This window comes from Falco punctatus (assembly GCF_963210335.1).
Source record: "Falco punctatus genome assembly, chromosome: Z".
Taxonomy (NCBI): Eukaryota; Metazoa; Chordata; class Aves; order Falconiformes; family Falconidae; genus Falco; species Falco punctatus.
In genome coordinates this window covers 58403157-58427357 of record NC_137586.1, presented here as the reverse complement: position 1 = coordinate 58427357, position 24201 = coordinate 58403157, and positions in this window count along the sequence as shown.

Sequence of the window (24201 nt, the reverse complement as noted above, 5' to 3'; positions counted from 1 at the left end):
GGAGGATATCTAATCCAGGACAGGTGAGATTTAAAATTTCAAGACAAAGCAGCTTTTGTTGCATCCCAGAACAAGACAACAGTTCATGCAAGTAAAACTAGACATTTAAAACAACATTTTATTTTGTCCTATAACAGAAGATGAGATTGCTTAAGCAGGCTTTTATAGAACAGACCTATTGAGTCTAGTTTTCACACCAATGCATTTTCAAATCCATTCCAATTTGTAACTGAGGAAAGAATAAACAATTAAGCCACACATTTAACAATACTCTTACACACCTGCCAACAACTGAATGCTTTCATTAAAACTCGCAGGAGAATGTACAGAAGCATAACCTTTTCCACACTCACAGCATGGCTGGGAGAGGAAACTTCCTCATTACATTTGTTTACATCAGTTCTTAACAACAATTAAGCACAGATGATTAAACTGGAAAATAAGGAAATATTCTTATCCTACTTGAGTTCCTTCGCTTACACTGCTTAGGAAAAAAATCAATTTGTTGTATTATTATTACTTACAAGGAACCAAAAATGAACAAGGAATGTTTCAGTAAAAAATGTAGCCTGTGCCATATGAAATTAGATGTTACATCCAACACACTGAGTACTTAGATCAGTAAAGAGGATGGACTAGAAGAACACCTATCCCATTGGGTCTGTGTCTTGGGAGGTGGTTAAACAATGATGAAGAGGTTATGCAGATTAAACAGTGTACTAAATGAGAAAAGGAATTGACCTGAGGGAACTGGGTTGAGCAATAAAAGAAAAAAGGAAGGGAAGAATGAAGAGGAAGGAAAGCATGACAAATGCAAGGGGCAGCATGGATGCAAATAAAGGTTAAGTAGGATCTGGACGGTGTGAAACAAAATTAAATGAGAATAGACATAGAGACAGTTTATGAAAGGAAGAAAACCCTTACAAATAGAAGCTGTTAATTAAACTCAATCTTGAGTCCAAACACACAAGGTAAAAAGAACTGATGCAGTCAGTATCCTGCTTTTCTTACTGGAAAGGCAAAAGACACATCATCTCCATGTCTCCAGGTGAGTCTGCTGTTGGGAAGTGTGTGCAGCCCCCAAGCTCTCCTTAGCTACCTGCTGGGCTAACAGCAGTTTGAGTATTCTTTTGCAGTAAAAGGCATTCTTAATAGATAATTGCAGGTAAAATTTTCCCCTAGTAGAGGAACTCTAGCTTGGAAGTGTACCTTATTGCTTGGATAAGCAACTTAGATACAGTGACATAATACAATTAAGCGGAGGCTGTGAAAAGTGTAGTGGAAACTAGTGATGAGCAGTGGACTACTTATCTTCTTCGCTTTGCAATACCTTTAGCAGCATGACTAAACGAGGTCTTTCACTTATATAGCATGATATAAAGACTTTCTCAACATTGGTTTACTTTGGCCACATTGCTTATACAGAGGAAAGCTGTGAGTAAGTTATGTGAGTCACACCAAAAAAGGGCGATAAGCTCTCACAGAGGATCATTTAGCTACTCCTTAACACAGGGGAGAAAAAAAATCAGTAGAGGTATTTTAGTAGGGCTTTATTTCTTCTGTGTATTCTACGCCTTCACAAGTGAGACAAAGAGCCCGTAATCACCATGATTCAGAGACCTCAAAAGGGCAAAGATTATAGCTCCTTTAAACAGAAGCAACAGTTTTTCCTATAAGGAAATTATTCCAACATACCATTACTTATCCTGTATACCAGGATATAGGTGTCTCTCTTCTAAGTTCCTAGTTCTGATTGTTGCCAAAATAGTAGGCTTTCAATCTCTACATGCCTAAACATTTATCTTAGGCCATGCAGAGCTGTAAACAAAATGGCACAACATTACAGTGTATGGCACTATATGTGAAAAAGACAGTTTTTCTAATCAGTTTTGCAGATTAATTTTATAAGTTTAGATTTCTTATTTTCATTTCCCAATTTTTTTATTATTTAACCATTCAAGTGAAAGGAAAGAAAAGTTATTTTTTGATCTCCTGAAAAATTAAAACATTGCATTATTTGAAACATGTATTATTCATTTTATTTATATATAAAAAATATATTTATCTTTTCTAGTTAAGCATAGGCAGAATTAGAAGACATGAAATATCCAGAGTTTCAAAGGAATTAACCAGGCTAGTTCTGGTTAAAATATTAGAGGAAAAAGTTCACCTATTACTCTTTGATTATTTTTACTATAATTTCTTATAAAAAGGGATGCAGAATATTGGAATTATCTCTGTGGTTTTTTACATAAGTTAATTTCTTCGTACACTGCATATCTCAAAAGACAAAATTACTGATGTATTTTCTGTTTATGTGACAGGAATACGTCTCCAGAAAGGTAATTTAAAGTAATTTACAATTCTGAGCATATTACTGGTTTTATGAAGAACCTGTTGTCACAGTGACTGTCAACACAAAGCTTGATGAACATGGAAAATTAAAAGAAAGAAAAGGTAAAAGAAAGAGACAGAAAAAAAGGGGTGGGGGAGTGAAGGACAAAAGAAAAGGTCTGCTCATGGACAACATTTTCCTGAGATCAGAAAATTGAACCTGATAATGTCATCAGTTAAGACACTGTTCCTTCTCATTCAAAGAATATATGAACCAGGAGTTAGACCGCTAGTATGCTAGGTGCCCTTCTCCTGAAAGAGACAGCTATGAAATCTGCCTTATGTCACAAGACATACAGAAAACAATTGTTGTTACATCTATGAGTATTTCAAAGATGTGAAAGGCTTTTTCTATAAACTTCAAATAGGGGGGGAAATTACTCTCAGGCTTTTCCAACTGATTTGAAAAATATTTGAATTTGCCAATCAAACAAAATATCTTGTTGATTACAATTAGAAGGAAAAGTTTCCTCCTCTCTGCAATTCTTTCTTACCAATGCACAGACTAAAATCTCGGAGTGGGTGGGTGGGTAGGCAAACAAGAAGAGAAGGCTATATCAGTTTTTTAGAAAAAGTTCTGTCTATTTTTCGAATCAAAAAAATTATTCAGCATTGACACTGTTCCACTTTCTTTTTAATAAAAATTCCCGAACAACTCTAGTCAAAGATTCTAACGAATGTGGAAACCTGATGTTAATTCTTAGAAAGAACTGGTCTACACCATGTAACTATTGGTTTGTCAGAGGTCATTTCCCCAGCCATCTCTGGCCAGGAACACAGACTGTTTAAATCAAAGATTGCAGAGCTGTATAGTAAGTTTTATGTCCACACACTGCTGCTTCATTTTAACTATGGCTCTATGAAAGCAATGTATTCACATCAAAATAGTTTTAAACAGAAAACCTGGTGTAGCATAACAATAAGTATGTTTCTTGTAGGTATCTAGGGATGACTAACTACCTCTGAAAATAGATCCACTAAAGCAGTCCCTTTATGTCCTCTGTAGGGACAGAAATAGTGTTTATGTTCTATGATACTACAAAAGTAGTTAAAATATCTGGACATATTTCACATTTTTTAATAGGAAAGGATCAGTCAGCTCTTGAAGTGTAATAGGTTTTAGCCATCTGTGGCACATTGGTCTGGGCCAAAAGGAAATGCAGAGAACAGCGTCATTAAAACTGAATTACTATAGCATGCATAAGGCAGAAGTGATCAATAAATACATTGATATACAATAATTACTCCAGAAATGGATCATCATCCTTTATTACTCAGATCATATATGGGCAGCATAAGGAAGTACAATATAGCATGTCATGAAAATACTAGAGATGAGTAATTGTGCATATAAAAAAAGACTTCACTTTCTCACTTCAGTTACATTGCCAATGCAATACATGATGAGCCTCGTAAACTACTGTGCAGGTACACATCAGGAACATCAGCCATAGCTCTGTTTCTAATACAGGAAAATACTGTTGGTCCTGTCGCCACTACTGATGCCCCATGTTTCCTTGCAATCTTTGAATCTCATCTTGTATCCAAGAAGGACTCCAACTCCACACAGCTTCTAAATCAGTTTTCACATGCAACCCATCCAAAGTTATAATACAGATATTTCTTTAACTTTGTTTTTATTTAAGTGAAGTTTCAACTGGCTACTAATTCATATCCGGTTTCACACAAAGGTTCTTTTTGGTTAACATAAAATAACTCACTTATCCAAAAATACTTAGATCATGGCCTTGAGGAATGCAACTTCTTTTCTAAGCATTTTGAAAAAAATATATGCCACTGTACAGTCCATGTGTCTGTGAAAGTTTTTAATCCAAATATTCATTGACATCTTTCACAAGAAGCACTGCAAAACCAAGTTTACTTTTAATTGTTTGTCTATTGGATTTGACTGAATTTCTTATTCCTGTACTTACTTTGTTGTGCTTAACCACAATTCTTCCTCCCAGTGGAGAAAGGATGTCAAAAAAGTACCAATAAATGTAAGCAACATGAGCAAACTGTTTGATTCCTTTGTTACTCAGAGTGTGCCTGGACTGTTTCTTTCTCATTTGTCAGTGAAAGTATTTACTTCAAAGAGGAAAAAAGGAATGGGCTTATATTGCTCTTCAAAGATTACATATACTTGAAGCAAGGAGACCTCAGCACTGTCAACCGTGTGGACCTTTAGAATGTCACCAGCAGACCAACAGCAGTTGGAAAGGTCTTAAGAAGAGCACACCTGTAGAGATCTAACAGTGTCAGCGATGACGGGCTAGGCATAAGAAAAGACTCAGCAAGTTACGAAGAGGCCCAACTACCAGGCTTTTTCCCATCTTCACATTATTTCATTTACAACTTACACAGCATTAATGTAGCAGAGAGAAACAGTAATGGAGTGAGAGGCAAAGACAAGACAATACATCTTGGAAATGAAAAATTGTTCTTTATGCTGACAGATTCAAACCTTTACAAATTATCGTGTCATGTATTTCTGCACGTCTTTCTTTACCAGCCCTCATGCCTATTATTTTTGAATTAATAATATATTTTAAGTTATTATTGAAATAACCCTAAAGGAATGTTTGGAATTTAAAGAGCACCACCATTCTTCACAAACATAGTAGGCGTTTCAACACCGAGAGAATTGATAAGGATACTCAAACTGCTACTAACAAAATTTCTTACACAACTCTTAAATGTATTGACCTCCAGTACACAGACTGTACTTGTTACGGAATTAAAAAAAAAATAATCTGATTTTCTGTCATTTTATTATTGCCCCTTTGCCTTCCAGAGATGGTAGTTATAATTCTGTGTCTGGGCTTGCTTTCTGCCTGGGTTCACTTGTCCACAGTTGCTACACGGATTTTTCTTGAGAACCCTTAAAAACGTAGCCAAATGACCTCAAATATTTCCAGCAATTATTGTCATTTAATAAGTTAAACTTGAATATCCAATGTATTATTTTAACTCTTAATTTCCTTTCTGCATTTGTCTCAGAAGTCTCTAAGCATAAGATTCTAAATGAATACCCAGGGAGTTCTTTGATCCCCCTGCATTCACATGAGGTATCTCAGAATTGCTGTATTTTCACCCTTCCAGCTTTCTATACCAGTCTGCAAGCACTTACACTTAATTGCTCCTTTGTTTAGGTTACAGCTCCCAAATGTGTAATAAGAATCTCACAGTGTAAGGAACAAAATATGGTCTCTGTCTAGTTTCAAACACAAAGCAAGGAGAATAGGAAGGTGTCAACAAAAGAATGTTGAAAAATCTGAGCAATGTGCTCAACCTACACAAAGTAGAGTGGGAAATGTGATACCTAGTTGTAATCTGGAAAGTAGAGTATCAAAAAAAGTACAATTCTTTTGCCTACATTCTCTCAGAGCGAGTACTGAAGCATTACTTCAGCAAGAATTAGAGCTCTTGGCATTTCCAGTTTTTGACAATTTCAAAGCTATAGTTAGAAGGACTAGTTGTCCTGTTTTAGACAATCATAACAAATGTGGCTCACACTCTTCACATGTGTGACTATGAAAAATCTGTATTAGGGTAGTAAAAAGAGGGAGGCTATTTTGTCCCCTCTGGAGTTTTTTTTATCACTCAACTGCTTTAGTTTTGTAGAAACATAAAGAACATCCAAAAAAGTCCATCTGTCCTTTAAGTAGTCAAAGTAGATTTTAAATAAGAAAAGGTAAGGAGTTAGGCTACAACATAACTGGAAAAAAATTGCAGTTAAATTTGTAATATTTCACTAATTCTGAATATTATTATTATTGTGGCATATATCTCTGCAGAGTCTCAAGTTTAGTGCAAATAGAAGTAATGCAGCACAAACCTTCTTCTATGTTTTCCTTCAGCAAACAGCTCTCTATTGAGGTCCCCCAAGCTCTGAAGTTCAGTTAAAAAAAAAATGCAAACAGCAGCAACCAGCTCCAGCCACAACTTCAAAATTCATATTTCCCAATATTAAATATATTTTGATATCTTTATCAAAAGGCTTATTTCAGAGACCTTGAAATAAGTTCAAAACAAATCACAGATTTTTTTAAAGGTCACTGTCAACTTCTTTTCTTTCTCAAAATCCATATCAGAATAACAAAAATTTAGTCAGTCATTAATGTAAATTTCTCATGGATGCATAACATCTAAAATTAGCAGGCATGTGGATAACATAAACCTGTAAGTTGACACATCTGTTGTGTTTTCACCATGCTCCTCTGTCCCACCATTAACAGTTAAGGCAAAGGAAAACAATAATCTGGACCTACTATTGCCCTCATCTGTTTATATCTCCAGCCAGTCTCTGTTGCCACCCCATGCCATTTTTCAAGGCACAGCAAACATCCTTTTCTGTGCATTTGCACAATAACCAGTATAGCTGCATCTCCATACCAGCACTGTCAATAATATAACACAGTAAACCAGCTTTGTGTGTTGAGTTACAAAACTCACTGTCTTGTAAAGAGTTAATCTTTACAACTACTTCTATATCAAGTGTCTTTTCCACTTAGCACTTACTGGTATGTAACGCAGTGGCAATTCAAAAAGGTGGAAAATCACAGTTCTTTCTGTAGGCAACCTGCCTTGGATACATTCATAGCTAGTACTCCATCTGTTGTTATAGAAACCAGTTTCATTATTACGACTTCCTGCCTCTGTCTCTTTCCCTCTCATCTAGCTAGCTGTTTTAACTATAATCATCACCATGGTGTCAAAAGCCTTGACAAAGAAAAACCAAAAAATAACAAAAAAAAAAAAAAAATCCTAGATGAAATCAATCAAATCAGCACTAGCCTGAATACAGTTGGATGTTTTGTCTCTTTCAGACCATCCTTTCCCATGCATGTAGATTTCTTCTTCATTGTGCCACTCATCTATTGATTTCGATGCTCTTTTTAGTTATTGAAGAAAAGCTGTAGCAGACAGATGGGACTGACATTTAGTCTGGAAGGCAGTAAGATATGTGGTCATTTTCATCTCCTGTGGACAGATCTCACTCTTGCTGACAATGAAATCTATTAAATTGGGGGAAAGTCTCCCAAAGTGGTAGAACCTTCATTGCTTGGGACTCATGAAAGTAGGTTGAACAACACACAAGAAAATGTGGCAAAATGATAGACTAGATGAGCTAAGAATTGTGAGCTTTTTCTAACCTTTGTGGGTATTATAAATAACCCTACAGATTTTCACATATAAACAGCAAGTTGGAATTTACTGTGGGGAAAGCAAAGAGGAAAAGAAAGGGGAGTGGAAGGGAAAGGGTAATCTGTGAAAATAAATACTGAATATGAGAAGAACATATCTTCCTAATTTCCTCATGCAGTTGACTTATATCACTGAAATTTTTACATGCTCCTAAGTACTGTATTATCAGTTAGAGAAAAAGAGACCCATGTTGTTAGACACTAAGCAAGACAAGTACAACAGACCTCTGCCAATTATTTCAGTCTGCATCTTATAAAAAAATAGGTGGTCAGGGAGACTAGTATACTCAAAAATTGAAAAGGGATTGCCCTTGCTACTTCATCTTGGCTAGTTCTAAGTGGCATAAAAATTCATTTTTACAGTTCCTCAGAAGTACAGCCTAATGCCACAGGTGATTTCTATTTCAATGGCTAAAACACACCAAGTATATTCACACAGGAAACATTAGTTCTCACTCCATGCAGGTCACTTGTAAAGTTTTATTTACCAAAACGAGCAAAATTTGTACAAAATTGCTTTCAGCAAAGATGCGTTTTTTTCTTTTATTTGTTCTTGGAATATAGATCTGCAGTTTCACTGGATTTCTTAGTGAGCAGGAATTGGAATTCTCTTATTGCTCAATAAAGCAGAAAATGTCCAGTGCTCTCAACTCTAAATACAACAGTTTCCTACTAACTTTTTTCATTTCAATTTACATGTACCTAATGTTAAATGCCTTACATTTGACATCATGCATTTCAAAACTATTTATTTGGTATCTTCTCAGGGAAAATTCTAGAATATCTTTCTGGTAAAAAAGCAGAGTAAAATCATGCACTTTTGAGTTCTTTATATATTGCACTACAAATTTAACATGTATAAGATACCTGACGAATTTTAGCAGGTGTGCACAGAAGTTCAGTAACACAAGTTAAGTGTGTTATTTCTTGCAATCTGCCATGATTTGCACTAAAAAGAATAGCTCAGCATCACAAAGTAAACAATAATTCAGTATCCATTTTCTCCTCTAAATCACACACAAATATCTGACACAAATAACAAGCAGTGAGGTATCCTGCTCTCCCCAGTACCCATTCTTTTCTTTTGCTGCTCCAGTTTTACCCAATGTTTCAGGGCTTTCATCTTTAACACTTCTTTTTTTTTTTTAAATAGTTCTGAGAAAACCTATCAAAAACATTTCTGAAAGCTTAAGTAAATCATTGCCATTGCATCATTTTTATTTATTACTTTATTAGCTTTTTCAAAGAGCAGCAAAAGAGGAACAATTGCCCTTACACTAGTTTTACCTACTGTGGGTATGTAATTTAAAAACTCTTCATTTTTATGTTATATTTTATTATTAATACTAATCACTTTGCAAAGCTAATTTGTAGGGGGAAAAAATTATTTGCCAGATTTGGTTTCTTATTTCCAGAAAATTAGTTTGGATTGTCTGAATAATATTACTTCAATTCACCTATTACCCTTTTTTGTAAATTTGTAAATTACAACAGTTAATCAGTGCAACCTGTTACAGAACACTGTCTCACTGATAAAGTTGTTTTTCTTTTGACCAAAGCTTTATAGAATCATTGCCAATAAAACTATAGAACCTGTTCAACATTAAATATTCAAAACCTAGGTTTTGTCGGGTAACTGCAGTACCTGCTGATGTTGGTTCTATGTGCAAGGGGGAATTAATCACAGTGTTATATGTCTTAGATACTGGTCAGCTAAAGAAATTACTGTCAGTGGCCCTGGAGTTGCAAGCTGTTCATGCCTAAAATCAGGTTATTGCCTAACAGGCTTACACTAAACATCTGCCTGCTTCCATCCAGAAGTTCTTGTTTAGCACAGGAGAATGAATCCAGACATTACCCTAGGTTTCCAGCAGCCAAGGTGCAACAGTACCAGCAGATACCTTCCGACTGCTTAATGTTCAAAAATATGCACGTCTTACATAGACGGCAAAAGCAGCCTGGAGCCAAATCACCTGCTAGCTTTTGCCTTGCTTTTCCCAGGGAACAAGAGTGTATTACAGGATGGCAAGGAAGCAGAATAGGTACAGGGCAGATCAAAGATGTCTGCCATAGACACGAGGCCTATAGAGGACCCTACTCAAATGGACAAAATTCGAAAGCCATAACACTCTGGGGCTAAGGAAGCTGTGAGAACCAGAGCACCAGACTGGGTCTGTGGTGTTCATCTTTCTCTATTCCAGCAAACACAACTTGGAAACATGTCCCTAAAAATTTTCTTTTTTCCTCGACTACAAAAGATCTTCCTACAGTCCTTGATAACAATGTCATGTATAATAGCTAAAAACTGACTTTACACATGACGGCAAAGGAAGAAGAAGTATGCATTTCCATGGAGGATTAAATTTTGGGTTTGGAGATACATGGACACAAGTGAAAGGAAGTGCCTGGTTTTTGCTGGTCTGGGTTTTTTTCTGTTGGTTTTTTTTTTTTTTTCTAAGCAAACAAAAGGAGCACATAGGCACAACGTGAGGAAATTCTCGAAAGTGTGGAATTTACATGAAATACTTCTAAAGCCTGATACAATTGCAATCTGTTCCATTTTATCTTTGGTTATATCTTGCTTAAGATACACAAATCATATGGATCTCTAATGTAGAATCCAAACTGATTCTTCATGTAAGGCTGAATCCCTACATGTCTGTTTCCCCACCTGACTTAACTGAGTCATTCTAACTTGTCTTGAATGTGGAAACAGCTGTTGCTCATGACATCGATAGTATCACAATTTCAAACAACATTTAGTAATCTACTTACAGAACACAGGGCAGGAAAAAATATGAACTTTTTTAAAACATTCTTGAAGATTTTATATTAGTAACAGTCAATTATACAACAAAAAAAATTTTGTGCTCTCTTGATAACATAGCAAAGCCTTTTTGTTTTTTGAGGTCTCACATGCCATTATAAAATATGTTTAGTACAGTATGTTTAAGATCAGACAAATTTAAACACAAATTAAAATGCCAAAGGGTAGAATTTTCAGTATCTTAGTTAACATTAACCAGGATTCATAGTAAACTAATTATTCTGTCTGCCAAAACTCTAGACTAGAATAGTCTTTTAGTATTAACTCTGGTGTTTCAATATAAAGTAATGCTCCTTTCTTTCTTTGCAAAGTAACACATCACCAAAATTGGTTTAGTCCCAGTGCTCTGTCATCTGTCCAAAAAAAACAGTTACTTAAACTTTTTTTCTGCTAGATTCCCTTTCCATTTTTAATTGTAAGGTTATATCACTAACACACTGGCTTTATTTATTTTTTTTTTTTCCCTTTGTACAGGCATCCTCATGACATGATGCATGATTCAGGTCACAGGAATACCAACTACAGTAGCATGAGGTGTAATTATTTTGAATCATGCAATGTAGTCTTTCAGTATTAATCCCATTTAGCTAAACCTCTGAGTCCAAATGAAAATGTCTGCTCGCAATTGGCTGAGTGGGCAAATGAGCGGTTCTATGTGTATGTGTGTTTCTGTATGTATTGTACGTGTTACAAATACATCTAGCTGATAGCTCCAGCATCCTTTTCAAGCAACAACAGATAATGGCATCATAAAAGTGAAACACAAGGGGAAAGATTGTTCCCAGAGACATCATTTGGCAGCCACAATCTTTTATGACCAAGAAGAGTTGCTTAAGGTTATTAACAAGGTGGGCCTGATGAAATCTGATGTGAGGTGTAGTGGAAAAAACTGCTGAGATAAGATGTAACAGGTTCTATTTTATCCATATAAATTGTTCAGAAAGGACCTAGCTAGAGAAGAATGAAATTAATGAGAACACACAATCCCTCTGTAGGGACTCAGGAGGAGTCCAAAATTCAAGGAGAATACCAGAATGTAAAGCAGAAAGAAAGAAGGATGATTACTTCAGAAACTTTACTGACAAGCTTGATAGTAATGATTATGCATAATATGGGCTTAAAATGGCTGAACTTTAACATTAAAGAGATTTATTTTTTTTTCTTGGAGAGTTTTATTTGATACCCAGAAAGTATGGGAAGTAATTTTATTTGTGCATACAGGTCATCACATTCTAGTATCTTGAAATTAGTGTGTTGGTAAGCTGTCAAGCAATTAAGTCAAACACAAACAGAAAATAAGTCTGTTACTCTAGCGCACTGAGAAGACATCCTTTCCCATTTTCATCTGTCTCCTTGGAGCCACACTTTTTTACGGTTTATGTTCCTCTTGAGATGTTACTTTGTTATGGTATGTATCTAGGAGTCCTCAAAAATGTATTTATGATGAGTCATTATAATAGCCTTGAAAAAGTAGCTATCTATCTTATGCTTGAAATCTTGGTTTTATTAAAGCCAGTGTGAGTATTTCCTCTTCTTCAGAGAAGCCAGGATTTCAACATACAGAAACCCATGGCAGCATGGATTGCTTTCTGCAAAGGGCTTAGTACTTTCAAATGACAAACTGATTACAAAACATATGCATAAGTTGGACTCACTTGTTTGTATACTGACTTTGTATAGTGCAAAGCAATATGAAAAACAACAGGAGTCTATTTTAGACCTCACACCATGTGAGAGGCAGTCTACAACGTTCCGGATCCACTAGGAACACGAGGAAACATTTCTGCTTAGATAATCCTTGAACTTCTACAAACTCTCTACAGCACAGCTAGGTACTGCCTTTCTCACTTCTTCAGACTTAGCCAGTGGACAGTAGTAGCAGTAGTACACTCAACCTGAGCTCTTGTTTGGGTTAAGAAAGAGATTGCACCTAGAACCTAAGTATGGGCATTGAATGGAAAGAAGTGCATACTGATCCCCTGTTCTGTATTCCACAAAAGCTGCCCCCAACACAGTCTCCTTTTGTCCCCCAAACTCTTTTTGTTTAGTAGCGATTAAGACTAGCTTATATTCTATTGTATACATCTGCAGCTAAAAAACCATGTAAATTACTGAACGGAAACTGACTAGCACATTATCATTAAAACATCTCAGCCCAAAATAGTCTATAAAGTCCAATAAAATACTCTTCACAACTTTTGCCTTGATTGCTAAATTAAAACTAAGTCTATTTGAAGAAAATGATCCTAGCTATAAGCACATTCTACTGTATCTGTCTTCTGTAAGGTAGTTTTTAATAGCTAATGTAACTGTATCCCAAGATGTTTTAAATGTGTGACAAAAAGAAAAGGATTCATCAAAAAGGAAACATGCATGGCAGAATCAAGAGATTTTAGACTGAGATGTACACCAGAGGTGTCTGGTACAATGAAGCTTTCTGTGTTTAAATATAAAACAACATTACCCAATTTGTCACAATCTTGTAATTTATCAAAATCACATGGGAGGTTATACAAAAGGCCATGTAAATATTTATTTGACTTATAAATAACAGTGTCACCCCCACAGAGATGAAACTTTGCATTTCAGAAGAGTGGATCAATACCATAAATACACAATGATAAAGGTAAGAAGCCAAGAACTAAAATGTGAAGGGCTCCAATAGGTCAAAACTTATTATTTGAACAGTTTTCTGTAAGTATTTATAACACATGGTAAGACCAAGACTACACAATTTTTTTTCTTGCATTTCTTCTTACCTTCCTTACATTCACCACTTAAATAAATTTCTGAAAGACAGTACGACTTCCACCGCCTTTGCATTAGAACAACGGACAAACTGACACCCTGCTACTATCTTTTGATGAAGTCAAAACTGAAAGTCCATAATATGCAAGTTATTTCTAATCTCCATTGGTTTCTCAGTCACTTAGAAGTCAAATTAAAGCTTCCTACATTTATCTTCAAGGTTCTGAGGCAATTATGTCTTAAAGAACTCCTAAACTATGTTCTTTCCTTTATATATTTTAATTTCAAAATTATTGTATTTTATTTGTATCTATTGTATCTATTGTAATTTCAAAAAATTAAATGCCAGCCTCCAGACTGAAATGTATGTTACTTCAAGTGATTCTTTCGACTTTTAGCAACAGATTAGCCCCCACAGGAACACCTAGGTCCAGAAACTAAATTCTGCAACTGAGCAGGTGGGACCAAACACTGACCTATTTGTGCTCATGTCTGCAGAAATATCATATTCTAAAATGAAAAGAAAAAATAACTTGCTGGGCAAAAGAGAGAGGGAAAATAAATATTCAGCAGAACTACTGGCAAGCATAAGCATACCTATGAGGGTAATCAGTTGTAAGATCAGGCACTGGAACCAGATACCATGGGCTGTCTATTGTAATACATCTTTATGATAACCTTTGCAGCTTGGATTTTAAAACTATTCCATAAAAAAGTACCTCTTCTTTTCATGACTTTCAGAGAGTAAGCATTGCAGAAAGCTCATCACAATAAAAAAATACAAACAAAACCCTTAATTTCTATTACCCATATATAAAAAAAAAAATCCACAGAATACTTTTTTTTAAAGATAGGTAGCCATCAGGAGGTATATTGATCCTTTTGGTCTCTGTTTAGATCCTCTTCAGAAACAGCTGGCTGCCAAAACTATAAAAGTTTTGTCCATCTCAGTTTGAAATCTAAGTGGTTTGTTTGAAAGCATTCCTTTGTTAAAACTTTTCCCATCAAAATTTCCCTTCCAGCTGCTTGGGGAAGAGAACAGATTCTAAGACAGTGAGCCATCAATGTGTCTTGTTAGTCTCCTTATATTTCATGATTTATTCCTGAGGTTTTCAACTGTTTACAACTATTTTACAATACTTCGGTTGTAAAGTGAGGTCATAAAGGCAAGACTGTAACCAATACCTCACTTTTTGAAAAATTACCTCGATTTTTTAATTTCCATTGCTACTTCTGTTCATTTACCCTTAACTACTATCTTTGGATGTAACAGTATTAAGCATTAATGAAGGAAATAGATTGCAGATCAAAAGGTTATTAGAAGTTCTTTTTCAGAGTGGTACTGTCACCAGCAGAGGTACAGGTAGGCATTTTATGTTGACAGATAGAATGTTCACCATGAGATTATGGGATAGCAAGATCTTGGAGGAACCACTACAGAATTTAAAAGGCCCAGAAATGTGCAAAACATCCAAGAACTTACCAGACATCCTGAGACACACACAGGAACAGAAGTTCTCCAGGGACGTGGGAATTACAGGTAGCCCCAGAATCTGCTGGACTCTTTAAATGGTTATGATTATAGCAGTAAACAATTTTAGACCACAGCTAGATGAGCACTCATGGACATAAAACCATGAGTGCTAAAACTTGCTGAAACATTAAAATGACAGAAGTGCCAGCCTATTTAATTCTCCAAATATCTCATAAGACTTTATTTAGTTTAAAAAGAGTCATAAATACAGTATGAAAATTTCTTGTTTCAGAAAAGTCTCTCTTTGACTGCCGCTCTCATGTATGGCTGCTATTTCTCAGCTGTGCGTGAAAAAGAATCAGAAAATCCAGAGATTATGATAGAGATACTTGCACGTTTCAAGAACTTTTCAGCACCTAGAACACATCAGAATGATAAACACAAGAAGTTATGATACGCATGGCCTCATAACCACCAATTAAAGCATCCAATAGTATTAATGCAAGCTTATTTATAGTGATTCATTTATTCCTACAGAGGCCACAATTTCCATGCAACTACAGAAGATGACATCATGAACTTCCAACAAACAAATTAAAATGTATGTAAAAGTATGTAAGAGAACAGGATTTTTTTTAGAATGTTGCAAAGTGTCCTATGGATATAAGTGTATTAGTCTATATTGGACAGCAAAATGCAATGCTGAAAAGCCCTAAGTTGGCAACGACCTTTAGCTCTCCATATGGAAGCAGTACCTTAGTGCTCAACACAAGCTCAAAAGCCTACAAAGAAAGTACCTTTGAGATACTAAATTGCATCTCCACCTAATGTTATGCTGTGATGCAGCATCATGATTTTGTCAGCAGCAACTTGGATGTCTCTGTATTATATTACAATTAAAATTACGGATATATCCATCATTTTCTACTGAGCGAACACCACAATTAACTACAGCATAAACATGCTCACTCTTTCTGTGCTAGTGTACGTTGATGGATCAACTTATTGGGAATCTTATAATGCCCACATATCCATTTTAGCTTATCCTTGATTCTGCACAAGAGCTAAAAACCAATTAAGGACATCTTCGGAAATTTACATGATCAACACACAAACTTCAGAGGTAAAATAAACACATTGCAGTAACCCAGCACAGGACTATAACAGATCTGTCAAGCACAGGAAAGCAAACCCCACAGGGTGATATGGAGGCAAAGTTTTCTTAAAAACCTTAGGAAAGAACCTTATTGTATTGTATGTAAATGTGAGAGATTGGCCTACTCTTCCAGCACTTGTTATTTCTCTATATTTGTGCAATGATTACTCAGTGGCTGCTTCCATCCTGCCATGCAAGAACAGTCACAGGTCTGACTGAAGGCCAAAACCCAGTATCACATTTCCTGCCCACAGTATGCCCCCAAGGGCAGACCCAGGCAGAGCCAGTCACGAATCAGAAGCATGCCTTCTCAGTGTCACAGGACTGCTCTGCAGACAATTTCCAGCATCCTCTCTAAGGCCACTAACCTCTACTTAATTCACTCTTACAGTGAAAGCTAGCAACTACTGTGATTTTTGACTTATGGATAGACTTCTAACTGAAACTGTTACCCGCGTTCTGTAAGACACGTTATGTTTACCACGCCATTACATCAGATATGCTCAGCCATTTTGTAGAGCTTATTGTCACTCAAGATACTGCCATGTCAAAAAGATTTTAAAAGCTCATTCTCCCACTCTCTCAAGTACACTCCTCTAACACTACCTCCCCCAGATTTTAAAAATTAAGCCTTTACAAAGGTTTTTTGATTCCACTTCAGGAAAAGAAAGGAACGGCTATACTTGATACTTCTTCAAAAGTGACTTTAGAAATGCCAAATGTAATTATTGCAATTGGAATATACCCGACAACACTGGAATTAATAAACCCACTCTTGCAAAATGTAACATGAAATATTCGATGGCCAAAAGTTATAAACACAGTTCTATTAATCAGATAAAAAACAGAAAGCACCCTGCAGCTCTAAGCTAGAGTACTTGACTAAGTATTAACTCACTGAGAAGTATATAATCCTCTGCATCAGAAACCAACCAACCTGTTGCACCTTTCCTTCCATTTTGGGCTTCCCATACAATACTTGCATATGAAATTTCAAAGAACCCAAAACATTTAAAATGGCCTGAGCCAATTTTAGGATTTCAGTATAAAAGCATTAGACAGACACCCTAAAACTACAGGATTATATGAGTATAGACTACATTTTCATTTTTAACCTTTTATAGTTCCCAACAAGCAGTCCAAATATCCAAATATTTTCAGGGAAAAATAAATGTCAGATTTATTGAGTTATAGGATTGTGATTTTTATCACTTTTTGGTACACAAAAAGAGTTTGTTTTAACAGATGTTTTTAATTTGCAGTTTATTAATTGTTATTTAGCCATATTAGAAAATAATAACTCCTACCTTTTATCAGATTCTAACAATAAGGAGGCAAAATTATCATAAACTTGTACACTGTTTCACTTCTTGATACTGAAGACAGACTACTATATCTTTAAACAAATACATAGAGTAAAACAGATATATAAAATAATTTTTGCCAAGTAACCACAGTGGGTAGTTCACTGCTTTTGAAGAGTGACAGCACCACTATCGTTAAAATAGATGCCGTATATTGTCCCTATTAGCTGTTTACTACTGTTTAAAGTTTTTGTGAGTCACAGTCACATAATGGACACAGTAGAACATTTTATCATCAATATCAGAACATAAGCCATCCCAGAAGAGACTGTTCCTTATATTAGTTAGCTACAGTTATTCCAGGATTTTACTGCAAATTTTGATTTCTAAAACAAATCAGAAAGGAGTCCTCAATCAAAATATTAATTATCCAACATAAAAATTATCTGGATATGAATTTTATTGTCTGTCATAAGATACCAGCTACTGCTTTGGCTGGAAAATTCTCTGTCAGTCCCACATTATGACAACACACATCGGCGATGGGTCAATAGCTACATACTGTTAAACTGAAATCAAACAGGGTTGTACTTAGACCCCATTTATCAAATTCCTGAAGCTCTTGCTTACATCCGCTGAGTTGAGTAACATTAAGCAGCATAGTAAGGTTAAGTATTTCCTTACCAAGGCAAGGAAACCTTGAAGCAATGAAATAAGAACCAAAATGATTAAGCAGATTCTGCTTCCTAGCTAGGCTCAATTACTCGCCAACTTTACACTGTACCAGATATATATTTATTTGGTCTTACTTCATCCAGTCCAGGACACACAGAAGTAAATGGCTTTACCTTGTCTTCCAGTGTCGTAGCAGAGGAATCTGCAGGGGACACTGAACCATCACCTGGTCTGCACAGCAGAGTGTCCTTTACGAAGAAGCACCCAGTAAGCCACTGTTAAGATATGAGAATTGCATTTTTCTTACCACTGCACAAGGAGCCACGGGACAATGGGTATGCCTTTATTTCACCTCCATAATGCTAGACACAGAACTACATTTTCCAGGAAATAAGACAGAAGCAAGAAGGAAAATCTAGGGGTTCTAATTGCAAGGGGAGTTGGGATCCACATATTATAAAACAAATATGAGTTAATTACACTACTGAAATTAAGTACTGACAGCAGTCTTGGAGATGCCATACCAAGTTTTTCCTAGAAGTTCATCTACTGGAACTCTACAGCAACAATTTCAGGTTTATTTTTATTTATTTTGAAATGGAATGGATTACCTTTTACTTCTCTGGACTGCTGAGAAAAGCTAATAAATATAAATGAGGAACAATACAAGAAAGAAGACATTATTTTTCAGGTTTATGATTTCTAAATCAATCCCATTGTTTTGGGCACACAAGTCAACTCATGGTTTTGGTAATATTTGGAATGAGTATTTGTGCATCACCTCTTTGATAGCATTGTAGCTTTTGAACTGGTGTAAAGCATTGTTACTCAACCAGGAGGCAAAAGAGAAGTTTTTAAAAATTAAATATATACACATTCTTACACAGACAGCTAGGACATGTCAGAATCTGCTTTAAGTTTATTCAGAAATTGCCCTCAATTACTGCCAGTGCCAAATTTAACGAGAAAACTTATTTTGCAAACGGTACCATCTGTGCTTAGCTAAGTGCTAATTCCTTTGCTAACTCATTTCTGCATCCTTGCCATTTATGCTTCAATGTTTTGGGGATGAAAAAAAATCATTGGACATTTTATGCTGAGTGATACCTACACCCTCTAACAGAACATTTAAGAACAGCAGAAATGTCCTACCTGTTCATATCAATGGCTTAGAGCCTAGGACTCTGTCTCCAACGGCAGCAGTGGAAGATGTTATTATCTGTAGTCCATTCCTCATACTCTCCCAACATCTAAAGTCATCATGTTATGGGTATCAGAGAACTGTTCATAGCCTGTTCCTCCAGAATCTCTTTATGGACCTTTTGTCCATGAATTTATCTTGTCCCTTTTTGGCCTAGCTGACATTTCATCCTTCTAGTCATTCTCCTCCTAGTTTAAGTGCGTGCTCCTGCTTTACAATACAGACTGATCTAGTGAACTGCAATATATGAACCAACTATATTACCCAATACCCTCATGAATAGTAAATACTAATCATATGCTTTCTCAGTCTTGTCATATTGAAACTGAAGTCCTAACATTTTCAGTTGCTGCCCGTAAGGTAGCTTCCCTGTCCCTTTGATCATTTCAGCTGCCTTTGCTTGATCCTTCTCTAGCTCCGCTATTTTCTTCTTAGGACAAAGAAATCAGAACTGTTTAAAATATCCCAGCAGTGGGCTTACCAAGGCTCTATACAACATCCCTTCTCACCAGATTTCTCATATTTAAAAAAAAAAAAAAAAACAACAAAAAAACCCTGCAGTCTGAAGCTTACAGAATATCCTGAAAACATTGAACATATGAGAAGTCAGATCTTCTTGGTGCGAACTCTGCTGGTTCTGTGTATTTCTATCACAAAACTCTTTGCCCCTGAAGCAGCACAGCACAGTCAGGGTTCAAACACACTTAATTATTAAGACATACAGCATGGAAGAAAAAAAGTTTTGTCCTAGAAAAAGAGCAATTACTTCTAATTATGATTCCTTTCAGTGAGCATAACATGCTAATGGTAACTCAGCAGTATGAGCTAAGCAGCTGTGTGAATTTATGAATTAATGTAGAGTGAAGTATGTGAAGAGTTAAGTGAAATTTTTCACCTAACAGGAAGCATTCATTTCCCCTCGACCAAATCAGGCCTTTTCCCCAACTTCAGCAATTAAAAACAAAACCCGAAGGAAACAATTTAAACCAGCTGCTCCTGGCACTTTGAAAGGTGGCTTTGTTTACATATCCTCCCAGCCTGCAAGATAGCACCCTATGCAATAATTATGAACAGTAAGACTGGAAAATTTTTTCAGAATATTTGTTATGTGTTTAATTCCTTGGCATTTCAGGAAATTCACTACACTGAAAATTACATTTGGCTCAGAGAACATCATATGAAAAGAAAAGTCTTCTGTATTTTAATTTTATGAATCATATTTCAGCTTCATGCTCTGACTCATTGTTTAAATTCTACAACTGAAGAACTATGAGAATAGTTATTGTCTCTAAATTCCCCTAACATTTTTATGTCAACTCCATTCAGCTGGCTTATTTTTTAATCTCTTCAGGAAAAGGTTTAAGACTTTTTTTTTTTTTTTTTTTTTGTATCAAGATAACAGAAAGGGATCAAAAAATATATGCTTTCATCCCCTAGTTTCTCATGTTTCAGGAATAATAAAATACAATATTAATTCTTTTCTGAGTTTTATCACTTACAGATTCACATTATAATCTTCCTTAGGGCTTGCTGCAAAGAACTGCATCTTATGCAAGAAAAGAGTAATTACAGTTTTTCTACAAATTATTCAGGTGTGTAGGCTCCAACCAATATTGCACTGAGACACATTTAAATGGGTTTAAAATGTGGAGGTTTTTTATTTCTATCAAGTAATGCTTTCCTAATAGGCTGTCCACCAGATTCTGACCTAGTGACAACTAAATCTAACATTAGTCTCTTTTTACTTTTATAGAATGAGTGCAAAGGGATGCAATTACTGAAAAATATATATCCTCATATCTTTTTCAAATGATAAATATTTAATATACTTGCAATTAAGTTTGTTTTCTCTATTGGAATTTCAAGAACGGGTGGGGAAGGGAGCACTTTGTTTATATTTTTCAAGAGGAAATCTCCACTTCCAAGAGCTGAATTCACTAGTCACTGGAATTCATTTCCCAGTCTGCATCAGTCTAGCAGCACTAAATAGCTGGACTCCTAAAGCAATTTCTGCTCATGTCAGCTCTGCAGGCTGCAGGTTCAAAACCAGTGAAAGGTGGACTCTTTCCTCTCAGCAGCTTCTGGACCTCTAACTTCCCCAACACTAGACATCCTCCTGCTTTTTCACCAACATAAATATTCTGGTGGGCATCTCCAGCTACAGTCTAGCAAAACATTCCCATACTGCAGTAATACCTGCAAAGAAACATGTTCCTGTTAAAATACAAGAATTCCCATCCTATATTCTGGATAGGATACATCTAGTAAGTTTCCTAGAGTATACAACATTGGAATTTAAAAGGCCTTATGAATTTTGTCTTTAAAAACTTTCTAACCTTATTGTTTTCTGGTCAAACAGTGTTAAGAACAGATCTTTCCACGTTATGAAAAAAGCCAGAAAAGAGAAAAATATCAAAAGCTGCCTATTTGTTTACTTTTTAATTCTGATTGAAATTACCAGTTAAAATGTCAGGAGGCGCAGTTCTCATTTCCCTTATATCTTACACATTGACCCTTTGTAACTTAAAAAGAGTCCTTAAATGTCTTATCTTGGAAGTTATACTCACCTAATTATACTTTGCATGTGGCTCTTTGTCACTAGGACGCTGCTTACCCATTATAGCCCTCATTTTCATGATGAATCACAATTGGACAAAGCAGTAATATAAATGCAATGTATGTTCTACCCTCCCTCTTTATGATTAATTCTACTAGTGGTACAAATTTGCATGAATGAATGTCAGTGTGTTTTCTGCCCTGAACATTTCCTGCTGGCTTCAATTCAGTCCTGCTGACATTTATTACAAATAATAGCTAAATATTCTTGATTTAATGGCTGTGGTGGCCCCACATCTGAAGGTGATGTCTGTAATAAAAGCAGACAAGACAAGCTTATAAAAAATACTAACCAGATTGTGTTTGCACACATAATGGAGAGGCCTTGCAGACATACCAGCAAAATGGAATGACAGTTTTTAAAATGCAGCTGCTGGAAGTCAAGAGTTCAAGAACATATTATCTGCATTATTTTTTGTCCCTCTCCATTCTTTTCCCACCTCTTTAAAGCACCTGTGACAACAGTGAGAAGATCATATCCAAAAGGGTCAAAGTTTCTGTTTTGATCCTCTTTAGACAAATAACAATGAATACCATAAAACACAGTGTAGTCGCACATACTGTCATTGCTAATTCTTCTACCAGAAAAGCATGAGGAATTAGAGGCACGTGTCACTATAGAGTTAGACCCACATCTCTGGAGTCATGATTAGCTTAGGTTAATTTGAATCATTGTAAAAAGGTCAATTCCTTCCCACCATGTCCCCCAAATGCAAATAAGTTCTAGTTTTAGGCAGGGACAAAAATATGCTGCCTGCCAGAAGCACAGAGAAGACCAAAAAAAACCAATAGCTGAAGAAGACAAGTCTTGCAAGATGGACATGTGTACATAAAGGAAAAGACTGAAGAAAACATAAAGAGGATACTTTACATGTTTAGTGCTGAGGACACAGGCAAAGAATTTTCCCCTTGACCTGGGAATGAACAGTTGCAATGCTTCAGGGATAGCAAAGGTTAACGGGGTCACTTCAGATTTTAATCAGCAGCAATACCATCTCCTCCAGAATATTCTGGGAAGAATCCTAGAATATGCAAATTAAAAAGGGTACAGTCATTGCCTATTATGCCCTGAGGAAAAAATAAAAAATCATGCTGTTTAGAGGTGCCTCAAAGCACTGTATCCTTTGATTTCCCTTAGTATCATCACCATGCAAATGGTCTAAGAAGCATATTTTCTCCCTCATCTTCCCAAGGACAGGAGGGGAGGCCAACTGGTTAGTTCCCTGGATGCTTATTCTTGTCCTTCTTGAAGAGTGACATTTGCTCTCTTTTAGTCTTCAGGAGCCTCTCCCTAATGCCATGACCTTTCAAAGGTAATCAAGACTGGCCTTGCAATGGCATCAGAGACATTTCTACTTCAGAACATGTGGGTGCAAACCATCAGGCCCCATGGACTTAGTATGTCTGGTTTCTTCAAGTGCCCTCTAGCCTGGTCCCTCTCCACTGGGAGGATGTCTTCCATGCTCCAGACTTTCTGATCTCTGGGGTCTGGGATTCCAGATGGCTGGTCTTGCCAGTAAAGACTGAGAAAAATTTGGCATTCGGTTACTCAACTTTCTCTACGTCATTTGTCACCAGTACCTCTGCCCCATTCAGAGTGGGCCCACACTTTTCTTACTTCTGCCTATGCCTGATTGCCTGCTTGTCAGGATAGACCTTTCTTGAGCTTGGAGGAGGTGATCCTTGAAAATCAATCGACTTCCCTGGATTCTTCCCCTTTCCTGGGACATATCCCATGGTATTCTTCCAAAAAGATCCCAGAAGAGGCCAAAGCCTGCTTTCATGAAACCCAGCACCATGGTCTAGCTTTTTGCCCTGCTCTCTCCTTGTAGGACCATGAAACCCAATATCTTATGGTCACTACTGTTAAGGCTGTCCCTGACTTTCATATCCACGACCAGTTCTTCCTTGCTTGTTGTCCAGCAGGTCCAGCAGAGCACCCTTCCCTGTTAGCCTCTCAGTCACCCATGTCAGAAACTTGTGCTCTAGAAAATGTGCTCTAGAAAATCTCCCAGATTGCCTGAACCATTCTGTATTGTCCCTCCAGCAGTTATCAGGGTGGTTCAAGTCCCCCGTGAGGACTTGGGCCTGGGAATGTGATATTCCTTCCAGTCATCTGAAGAAGGCCTCAGCTACTGCTTCTTCCTGGTCAGGAGGTCTATAGCAGATACCCACTGCAACAGCAGCCATGTCGGTCTGACTGCTAACCTTCACCCACAGGCTCTCAGCTGGCTCCTTCCCCATCCCCTGGCAGAGCTCCACGCACTCCAGCTGCTCTCTCGCAGAAAGGACAAGCCAAAGGGCAACTCCTCCTCTCTGCACTCCTGTTCTGTCCTTCCTAAGGAGCCTGCATCCATCCAGCACAGCACTGCAGCTGTGCAAGCCCTCCCACCACACTTCCTTGATCCCAGTGAGTTCATAGCCCTGTGACTGCACACGGGCTTCTAACTCATGCAGAGGCACTTCAGAGAGGCACCAAAGCATGCCAGTTCCCCAGTACAAGCTCACATGCCCATGCTCCGAGATTGCTCTTGAGCTCTGTTTTGTTGGTTACTCTGTCTCTTCTGCTCCCATCTCCTCAGGCCCTTGGCTTTCCTAC